Genomic DNA, 12,057 nt, shown 5'->3' on the forward strand with positions numbered 1-12,057 from the left:
AAAAAAAAAAAATCAATAATTTGCCTTGGCGTTTTTGAAAGACCCTAGTTATCTAGAATCCAAGAAAAAGCACACTCGATTTGTGAATTACCATTTCATGTGAACAAATCGAAGTCTTTATACTATTCTTCATCTGGTTTCTCAAAAGGATTTAGATAATAGGTGCAATTTACAGAAGAGTTCGTTGTCTCTGGGGCCAATGCCGCTTCTTCTGTGGGTTGCAGGTTCTCTGCCCCCTTGTGGCCTTCTGAGGGTTATTTATTTATTTATTTATTTATTTATTTTTGTTTTTAACTGTGTTTCTCATTTCCAGGCTTGGAGAGAAAGGGTTGCCTGGTTCCCTGAACACCAGATGTGATTGCTAATCACATTTGCCCAGATGGGGGAGGAGGCCCCTCAGCCTACAGGACTTAATTTCCGAAATTTATTTTCAGAGTGAAGCGAGAGAGAGGATTGCCTTCCAAATTGAAAGGAATTATGTTACAGGCATTTGATTGTGTGAGGAGGCAGAATCCCAGACCAGGAAGGAAATCTTCAGAAGTTTTTTTAATTCGATCTGGGCTCCAGAAGACTTTCAGGACAGATGGGCAGGAGCTTAATCTCCGTGTTATATCTTCCTGTCCCTCTTTTTGCGGACAGTGAAATTGTTTTAAAAACATTATTTATCAGAAGTACATGTTCATTGTAAAAAAACAAATTGGGAAAATGCTGAAGAATAAAATAAAGTGAAAACCTATAACACTATCACCCAGACATGGTCACTATTCACGTTTTGGTTTAACCCTTCCTGGTATTTTTTGACAGAGAGAAGTTAAGAGTACGCTTTCAGATTGTACACACAACAAAGTAAGGTTAGTGTAGAACAGGCTTTGGCAAAATATGATCTGACGCCAAATTTAGCCCATAGCCTGTGTCTGTCTTATGGGCTAAGAATTGTTTTACATTTTTAAATTGTTGGAAAAAAATCAAAAGAATAACATTTTGTGACATATGAAAATTATATGCAATTCAAATTTCAGTGTCCACAATAAAATTTTATTAGAACACAGCTGCACGCATTCGCGTATGCATTGTCTATGGCTGTTTGCGCCCCACAATGGTAGAATTGAGTAATTATAGCACAGACTGTAGCCTTGTAAAGTCTAAAATAGTTACTATTCCAGCCCTTTACAGAAAATATTACCAATCTCTGATATAAAGTAAGAATTTTCCAGTGACTTGAAATAGTTTTTCAAAAAGAAGACAGCAAAGTTACTTTTTATATAGTTTGGTGGGATGGGTGCTACTTTCTCCTCTTTCATTGTCTTGCTCTTAAAAAAAATATTTTTTCACAGTGGCCTTTTAAAACTTTCATTATAAAAATTCAAGTATACACAAAAGCATCGCCCAGATTCAACAATTATCAAGATTTTGCTGCATTTACTTATTTTTTCCTTTCGTTATTTACCGAAATGTTTTTAAAACAAATTATTTAGATCATGGAATTTCATCCCAGAAACTAGTCCTGCTCATGATGAATAAATACTAAAGTAAAATAATAAAGACATATTTAAATATATAAAGTAAAACATCCCTTTTCCACCTTTCTCTTCTAGCTCCCCTGCCAGTTGAGTAGGCATTCTTTCAGCCATTGTTTTATGTGTACAGAAATAAGCTTTTCAAAACATAGATTAACCACTTAAAGATAATTTTAGAATAAGGGAGCAGGAGAAGAAGCCCACACGAGAGCACATATGACAGCATTCCGAACTGGTACCTTGACTGGCTAAGAGTGACGACTGGGACCCTCTTAAATTATTGGTTGGGTAGGATATGTTTTCTTCTTCACTTGCTAGCCATCACCAACAAGCTCACATAGGAAAACAAGACTGGGAGGGTGGTGTGATGAGGATGCTCTTTTTACTGCTCATCCATCTAATATTTGCCACCATCCCATCTAATATTTCAGGTCTTAGGTGAATACACATAGTATGTCTTAGGGACCTTGTGTTAGACTCCCCCAAATTAGAGTCATTATATTGAATCTACCTTTTTATTTTGAAAACAATACTCGAATTTAAGAAAAGTTGCATGAATTGTATGACCTTTCACCGATTGCAATTGCCATGCTTACTTTATCTCTTTCTACATACTTACGTTTATTGTTATTGTTATTATTCTTACTGAACAGTTAGAGAGTAAGTTGTGGATATCATGACTCTTTATTCCTAAATCTTACAGTGTGTAAGCACACTTGTTTAGAAGCTTCATTTTAGAGTGTGTCTTGAAACCTCATGCAGGAGACTGCAGGGTCAAATATTATTCTGTAATGCGACTATATTGCATCTTATCAATTCATCGATTGATGGACATGTAGGTTTTTCTATTTCTTGGATATTATAAATAATGCCCCTGTGGACTTTTGTGTACAAGCTTTTGTGTGGAAATGTATTTCAATGATCTTGGATCCTATGGTAACTCCATGTTTAATCTTTTAAGGAACATTTTAAGGAAACACCAGACTGTTTTCCCACATGGCTGCATCATTTACAATCTCAATAGCACTGTATGAGGCTTTTAATTTTTTCAAATCCTTACCAACAACACTTGTTATCATCCATCTTTTAGAGTAAAGCCATCCTAGCGCATGTAAAGTGGTATCCCATTGTAGTTTTGATTTGCATTTCTCTAATGGCTAATGATATTGAGCATCTTTTCATGTACTTATTGGCCATTTGTATATCTTTTTTGGAGAAATGTCTTATGTAAATTTTTTGCCCATTTTTTAGTTGGGTTATTTGTCTTTTTATTGTTGAATTCTTTATATGTCTGAGAAGATCAGATATAGGATTTGAAGTATTTTCTCCCATTCTGTAGATTGTTTTTTCCCTTTCTTGATGGTGTCCTTTGAAGCACAAAAATTTTTGATTTTAATGAAGTCCAATTAATTATTTTTTTTCTTTTGTCACCTCTGCTTTGGGAGTTATCCCTAAGAGACCATAATCCAAGGTCATGAAGATTTATGCCTGTGTTTTCTTCTAGGAAAGTTTTAGTATATGTGCTGCTGAAGTTAGCATATCTTCTAGGAAATTTTTATAGTTTTAACTCTTACATTTAGGTCTATGATCCAGGTAGAATTGGTTTTTGCATATGTTGTGAGATAGGGCATATGATACTTTTACAAATGAAAATTTAAAAGTATTTAAAAAATGAGTTTATACTCAAAATGTACTAATAGCTTTCAAACTGTTGACATTTGTTGCTTCAACAGTTTGTATGTCCATAGGCTAGACTTTGACTTTGATTATCATTAGACCGAATTAGAAAAAAAGTGAAACAAAGCAAACTTTTCCTTTATTGAAAGGTGTAGTGATGCAGTTGTCAGATGGCGGCTGCCTGTGACATTCTGCCTTTGACATATGGCAAAGCATTCCACATCCCCACTGTTCTAGTAACCGTTTTTTTTTCCCCAAAATTCTCATTTCTCAAGAGAGCTAAAAATAGTCATAGAGGTCTAGCTTGTATATTTTAAACACAGACAACTCAAAAATAACAGAAGTTTGAAATAGCCAACAAAAATTATTCAAAATAATTTTTCGAATGATTTTTTTTGGCCCACAAACCCCCCAAATAATGTTTATGTACATTGCAAGAAGATAAATGGATTTTAAGGTTTCCCGTTCCCATTTTTGCAGGTCATAAGAAATTTGAGGGATTCTCCTAGATGTGTTTTCCTAGCTACTTACTTATTTTTATATTAAATTGTAAGTTCTTTAATATAGGTATCTTGTCTTAATCACCTGTTTTCTTCCCCGGTTCCCAGTGCAGCTGTGTATGCTGGCATGGATTGTGTAGTGCACAGTTCTGAAGAGAGCCTGGAGTTACTCAGTGTCCCTCTGTCCAACTATATATGGTGGTCCTGACCTGCACAATAAATTGCAAGCAGCAAGTCTCGGTGTGTATTCGTTGGGTTCAAATGTTCTTGGTGAGCAGGATGCAGATGAGGCAGGTTGTTAAAAGTGGCCCAGATGACTGAGTTAAATGCCTCTGATTAGCGTGTATTAAGCATATAATGCCATCTTTCCACGCATATTAAGACAGACCCTCGTCTTGGTTCTGCTAAAACTCAGGACTGACTTAACCCAGGAAGAGGTGGCCTGGTCAGGGAGTCCACGCCCTGCAGAGTGCCAAGAGGCTGACCTGGCATGTTGCATGTTTCCTAAGGTACATTTACTATCTGGAGACTGCGGTATCTGATGCCTGCATCCTAGGCATCCACCTTGTGTTCCTTTCTTTTCATTGCAGAATTGAACTTGGCTTTCAAGTAAACAATACTGGGTTTGAGTGACCCAGCAGCTGTTATACTTTGGTGAGAGAGTTCTCCTTCCCTCCCCCTAATTCTCATTTCCCTTTTCTGTCCCCCGTCACTTTCCCCTCTACCCCCACCTCCTCTGGCTTACTCTACCCAATTACCACACCAGAAACCGCTCCAGTCTCTCTCCTTTCCCAAAGAGACGCTTCCTTTATTCAACTGCTTAAACAAATAAAACAAAGTTTCCCTTTTCCCTGAGCCACCTGCTCAAAATACAAGCGGGAGACCAATTATAACAGAGGGGACAAATCCCCTTTGAACAGCTGATCCAGGGCATGGATTTGGAGGCTTATCTTTGGTCTGAATCACAGGGTCATGCCAGGGTCATCCCTAGAGCAAATTGTCCCCTTGGCTTCCACAGAGCTTACTGAAATGCGCAAACTGGATCTCTTTTCCCATGGATTATGAAGCTGTTTGGTGAAGGCTGCTCATTTGATGTACTAATCAGTACCTTGACATAACACATGGGAAGAGTTTAAAAGTTTGCCTTTGTTGTAAGGCGTCTTGGGGGGAGTTTCTAATTATGTCCTTACAATCGCAGACAGAGGCCTGTGACTGTAAACCTGAAAAAGGAACTTGCAAAGAACAGGGCAGTGCTTCTCAAACGTTCCACGTGTATCCAAATCATTCAGGGATGTCCTTTAAATGGGGCCTGAGATCCTGCATTTCTCACAAGCTCCCGCGTGACGCCGATGCTGTGGTTCGTAGGGCACTTTTTTATTTTTTTATTAGTTGCAGGTATAAATAGGGCATACTTTGAGTAGCTTACTTTATTCGCAGCTGGCCAGGAGCCTTTCTGTTTGAGGCATAATTAGCGAAACTTGGTATTCCTTCATTATCACCCAGGAACCTCCTCTGTGTAGCTTCCCCCCTAGTGCCCAAACTCAGCTGGCTATTTCCTCATTTTGATCACTCTCTACCTAGTTCAAATCTCTGTTATTGCCGTGATCATATTGACTTACATTTGTTTACATATCTGCCTCCTAGACCAGGAGTATGTAGGGGTAAGAGACTCTCTCTCATTCATCTTTAGATCAAGGGCATCTAGAACAGCATCAGGTTAAACAGCGGACACTCAACAGATATTTACTGAGTAAAAGAAAGATTGATAGATTAAATTCACAAAATATAAACTGCCTGTATCTGTCCCATATTGTAAATAAGATAAAAAGGAAAATGAAAAACCGAGAAAAGTATTTGCAGCGTATAAAGATCTCTTATGAGTTGTTATGGGTTGAATTGTGTCCTTCAGAAAGATACATCAAAGTCCTAACCTCCAGGACCTCAGAATGTGACTTTATCTGGAAATAGGGTCATTCCAGATGTAATTAGTTAAGTTAAGGTCTTACTGGAATAGGGTGAGTCCTAAATTCAATATGACTGGTGTCCTTATTGGGGCAGGAGCTAGAGAAGAAGACCTCAGGGGAAGAGAGAAGAAGAGATTGAAGTGATACATCTACAAGCCAAGGAATGCCTGGGTTACCAGAGCTGCAAGAAGCAAAGAAATGTCTTCTTCTAGAGGTTTTAGAAGGGAATAGTTCTGTGACATCTTGATGTTGAACTATGAGAAAATAAACATTTGTTGTTTTAAGCCATCTAGTTTGCAGTATTTTGTTACGACAGCCCTAGGAAACTAATATACGAACAAGCAACAAGAAAAAGAACAATTTAGTGGCCAAGGGGACAAAAACCCCTACAGGCAGAGCACAAAAGAATAAAAGCAAATTGCCCATAAACGAGTAAAATATGTTTAAGGGCTAATAATGCAATACAAATGAAAGCGACATTGAACTTCTATTTTAATTATGTCATCCTCATCATTATTTATTATTTTAATCATTTTATTAATTATTTTAATTATTTTGAAGAAAAATAATATTATGAAGGTTCAGGAAAACTCTCTTTTCTCTTCACTTGAGATACCATGGTCTGCTGATTTGACCTCTAAGTCCTTCCGTGTCTTCTGCCACTGCCTCCTTCCAAGACACTATTATTGACCTTTAAACAACTGAATTAATCTCCTAAGTGGTCTTGCTACTTATGTGGCTTATAGCAACCAGAGGGAACCTTTTAAAAACATAAATCAAACCATGTGACTCTTCTGTTTAAAACCCTTCAATGATAGCTTTCCTTGCAATTAGCATGGCCCCTGCCTCAGCTCCCTCCCTCTCAGTCACTGTGCCTCAGCCCCAGAGCTTCTTTCTCTTCCTCTGTGGAGTTCTCTCCAGACCTGCACACTTTGCCAGATCCTCTCTCAGAATGCTTATCCCCCCTCTCCTCACCTTCAGGTCTCAGCGGCAATGTCGTGGTGTTACTTCCTCGGTGTGACTCTTCCAGCCCTGCCTCGGATAGGTCCCTCAATTATGGTGCTGTGGACTTTTCCCTCATGATTTATTATAGGTTGGTATTTACTTAATGTCTCTCTCTGTCTAGACTGTAAGTTTGGTAAAAGCGAGTACTGTATCTATTTTACTCCCCACTGTAACCTATGGAACTGAACACACAGCAGGCCCGCAATGTATATTTGCTGACTGATTAAATGGAGATAAATTTGAGAAAATAGGTCAAAGGTCTAAGAAACGTATATACTCTTTCAATTAGCAATTTCATTCACATTTTTAAGAAAATAATTAAGGATATATGTTAACACTAGTTACATCACAACTTACATAATGGCAAATTAATAATAGCAATGAAGTGGGGGAAAAAGCCTAAAATCGACCGGTTTAACAAATTATTGTTTGTACATTGAGATAATATTATGCAGGTGCTCAAATTCATGTTGCAGAAATATACTGATTGACACAATTTCTGTGATCATACTTTTTTGTAAAAATAAACGTCACATATATTTATATCTTTCTCAAATGCACAGAAGATTTGGAAAGATGCATACCAAAGATGTTAACTGTGGTTTCCTTTTCAATTAGTTTTGATTTATTTAAAAAATTTCTTAAATATATATTTAAAATGTATAATAATCATATTTCTTACACAATTAAAAGAATTACAATTTTTAATGAGTGAGTGAATGAGTGAGAGTTACCTGGTTTGAATTTCAAATTTCTGTTTCTACAAAAAAATTAAATAATTAGTACGAGCAGAAACAGTATTATAAGATACCCCTTATATCTCAGACACCACTAGCTACTTCCACACAAGCTGGTGCTGTGAACGGAAGATGTTCCATTTTTAGTTAAGTCCCAGACAATTCACTGTATTTCATGGTTGAAAGCTTATTCTGTATCTTTCTATTTATTTATTTGTTTGTTTGTTTGTTTGTTTGTTTATATTTAAAAATTTTTTAAATTAAGTTTATTGGGGTAACATTGGTTAATATAATTATATAATATTCAGGTGTATATGTTGTTTGACATCTATATATTCTATTATGTGATAACCACCCAAAGTCCAGTTTCTTTCAGCTACCATATATTTGATCCCCTTCACCCACTTCACCCTCCTCCTACTCCCCTATATTTGACTCCCTTTACCCCGTCTACCTCTCCCTTCCTCCCCCACCACCTACCCTCTGGTAACCACTAGTCCATTGTCCATTTTCCTAAGTCTCTGTTTGTCCTGTTCATTTGTTGCTTTTAGGTTTATATCCCACATATAAGTGATATCATGTGATTTTCAACTTTTCCTGTCTGGCTTATTTCACTTAGCATGATTATCTCGAGGCCCATCCATATTGTAGCAAATGGCAGTATTTCATCTCTTCTTACGGCTGAGTAATATTCCACTATATATATGTACCACAGCTTCTTTAACCAATCATCTATTGTAGGACACTTCGGTTGCTTCCATGTCCTGGCCACTGTGGATAATGCTACTATGAACATTGGTGTGCAAATATCTTTTTGGATATGGATTTTCAAGTCTTTGAGGTAAATATCCAGTAGTGGGATTGCTGGATCCTATGGTAGATCAATTCTTAGTTTTTTGATGAACCTCCATACTGTTTTCTATAGTGCCTGTACCCATTTTCCATAATGGCTGTACCCACCAGCAGTGTATGAGGGTGAGTGTTCCTTTTTCTCCACATCCTCTCCAACATTCGTTTTTATTTGTCCTGGTGATTATAACTATTCTAACAGGTGTGAGATGGTATCTCATTGTGATTTTGATTTGCATTTCCCTAATAACTAGCGATGTTCAAGTATCTTTCTTTTTATATAGGTGGTTTTTTTCAGTCTTCGATTTTGGGTAAGAATTGAATGCCGAAACCTACAATTTTTCTCATTAAAGGAATCCCAGTACTTTGGTAGGAATTTATGAAAAACATATGAATGAGTTTTATCATTTAAATATTTTCAGAGATAATATTAGATGGAATCTTAGAACTTTATTTCCTGAGCTACCTGTCCATCAGGCACTCACTGACCTCCTTTGGTTCTCCCAAAACTCTTGTTCTAACCCGGCAGAGTTGAGCTCTTTTACTTCTTTTTATTTATTTTATTTTATTTTTCATTTTTTATTTTTCTTGAAATAGACAATTAAATTCATTGTACAATTCAATGAATTTGTCTTCAGTTATAGTTAGCGTACAATAATATATCAGTTTCAGTTGTATAGCATAGTGATCAGAGATCCGCCTAACTCACAAAGTGATTACCCCACTAAATCCAGTACCCCTCTTTCTCTTTACATATTTATTACAACAATATTAATCATCTTCTCCATGCTCCACTCTACATCTCCATGTCTATTCTGCAACTATCCATTTGTACCTCTTAATCCCTTTGTCTTTTTTTTTTCTCCTCCTAACCCCCTCTCATCTAGTACCCCTCTAAATATTCTTACTTCTTTATCTTTCCCCTTGGCATGGCTCCCTGCTTAGATTCAGACGCAGCTTCTTTCATATTCATGTATAAGAACCGTATTAGTTTGTTTCCAATTTTATGTTGCTCACAATCTCCAGATTTGACTGTGTCTTACTGTTTTTCTTCAGAACCAGTCAAAGGGGCACATTATTTTATGTATTTATGTGTGTGTGGGTGTGCGTATACATATATATAATACAAATTTACATATCGATAATGATATTATTAATAGAAAATTGGGGCAATTTTTAACCAGTGTCCTGCTGATAATGAAACTGTAAAACAATAACAAATAAAAGGTATTTAGAAACCAAATCTAGATCCATTTTGTTTGAGGGTGCACAAATCTCTTCCTCCTTTCTCAGAGTCTGGAGAGTTATTGTTTTGGGGGGTAGAGGAAAGAAGTGTATGTGGGGGGTAATTTAGGAGAAATGAGGAAGAGTATAGGAGTGAGTGCATAAAGAGAAAATTCTTATATGTACTCCCAAGTTCAAACTAACCAAATTAATAACATAATTTCCCCTCCCTTCCTCTAAATGGCCCCTCCTCCGTATTCCCAGAGAGCTCACTCCTATGGGTAGTTACCATTGTTTGCCATGTTGGCTGTGATAAATTCCACCTTCAATATTTACTACCTGTGTTGCTTCTAGGACTCAATGGCCTCATTGAAGTTTTGGTGGGAGTTTAATGTGATAAGGCATAACTTGGCTGGCAGCTCACAGATATTAATAGCTGTTACTATTTTGTGTTTCTGTGTCTATGTCATCAGGGGTCGTGTTTTTCCTCTGCATCTTCTGGGTACCCAGCAAAGTGATCAGAACATTGCAGGTGCTCAGTGAGTATTTGTACAATTGAAAGAAATACATCAAGCTCTATTTTTGTATATGTTCTAATTCGGGCTAACTTTATAGTAAGTTCAGCTATCTCTTATTTCCCACTTAAAGTTTTTTGGGATGTGGGTGAATGTAAAAAAAACGAACACATCTATCTGTTTTGATGTGACCTCTTTCATCATATTCTTTCCATTTAAGTAAAGGAAAACATTTAAATTTTTGTGCATTTTGACTTCAATCCTTCACTGTTCATACATCTCCTTAGCTATTAGTCTCAGATTGCACTTATATAGATAATACCAATTATGTCTCAGATTTTTTGGTTTAAGAACTTAACTTTTTCTCTACTTTCTTTTTTTGTGTGTGTGTGTGAAAGATTCACAAGAGACAGGTAACTGGAATTATACTCAGGGAAGGGATCTGGATTGGGGACAGGGGACAGGGTGAGAAGGAGATGTACTTTTCTCTGTACCCCTCTTTATGTCTTTTGCAGTTTGTATAATATGTATTACTGTTCAAAAATAACAGTAAAGAAACAACTAGTTTTTTGGACTTAGCACCTACTCATTTTTTTCACAGGGAGACTTTGTACCTTAGTTTCTTGTCAGTCAAAAAATGCATTCTAAAAATTACTTTAGAAGATTATTGGCTTCCTCTGATCTTTTTCTTGAAATAGTGGTCTCGGTTTGTCCATGACTACTTTTTTTGGAAAGTAGCATTCACCTTTAGTCAAATATATAACTTCTTTATGTCCATATACAATAGGGTACTACCCCGGTCCTTCAGACTTACACACAAAATGCATCCCGAAACTTTGGGAAGGAAAACATCATTCATTACATTGGCCTCCTAGGAAGTGGCCAGCTTTTAGAAAGCAGCCCGCCCCCCCGCTCCCAAATGCTAAATTGTTCCCGCATTTTGACAGTCTGGACAAAATATTCTTTGAAGGTCATTCTATTCCTTCCTCACAAGTCCTTACCAGGACTCTAATTTTAACCTGGAGAGGTTGTCTGGTTCCTGTCTTCTAGACTATTATGTGATCTTGCCCATGGCTGGTTAGAGATTAGTGTCTGGGAAGGGAAGCCATTACCATATTAAAGAATTAGAATTCAGAGTTTTGGGAAACACAAATCTTTGTAAGCATAAATTTTTCTAAGATACTTTTGGAAATTCAAGCACATCCAAAGGGTGCCAATGACAGATACAAAGGCAAATACATTCAGTTTTTCGAAAATTCCTAATAATTAAGTAACATTCTTAAGGAATAATTTTGCTAATAAATATTCCCTATCCAGGACCGATCATATAAATTCTGGGTCCAGTGCAAAATGGAAACTTGGAGCCCCTTGTTTAAAATTATAAAAAGTTTCAAAACAGTGACAGCAGAATATTAAATCAAGTGTTGGTTTTTCTGAGCCCTGGGCCCTGTGTGTCACACAGGTTTTACGCCCATAACGTGAGTCCATGAAGCAAGTCCTAATCCTATAAGAAAATTGTCTCTGTAGAGCATGGGGGTTAAGGGTGTAGATTCTAGGGCCAGGAGAACTGGACTTAAATCTCTGCTTTGCTACTTACTAGCTGAGAGACCATGGGGAAGTTATTATTTATTTCCTTAGGGCTTTAGTTTCTTCACTTGTGTAATGGGAAAAATATCATGAAACTCATAGGATACTGCGAAAATAAAGTGCTTTGAACAACGCCTAGTATAGTATGTGCTCAATAAATGTTAGCTCTGAACTAACGCTCTCTCTCTCTCTCTCTGTCTCTCTGTCTTTCTGTCTCTCTGTCTCTCTCTCATTTTCTCTCTCTCTCTCTCATTGCCAGCCCTGCATTGCCTTGTTGCCTATAGGGGGAGCATTCACATCTTTGAGGTTCAAGACCATGCCATTTTATCTATTCCCCTTTTCTTTATTGAAATGGTTTCTGTGTGTGTATCATGGCTCCATTGAATTATTCTGCTCCTTTTTAATCCTCAAAATTTTAAATGCTGAGTAGTATCTTCATAATTCACAACCTGGAGCAAAAGTCAAATGCTTGAGTTCGCCTG

This window comes from Pteropus vampyrus, unplaced genomic scaffold (genome assembly GCF_000151845.1).
Source record: "Pteropus vampyrus isolate Shadow unplaced genomic scaffold, Pvam_2.0 Scaffold69, whole genome shotgun sequence".
NCBI classification, from domain to species: domain Eukaryota; kingdom Metazoa; phylum Chordata; class Mammalia; order Chiroptera; family Pteropodidae; genus Pteropus; species Pteropus vampyrus.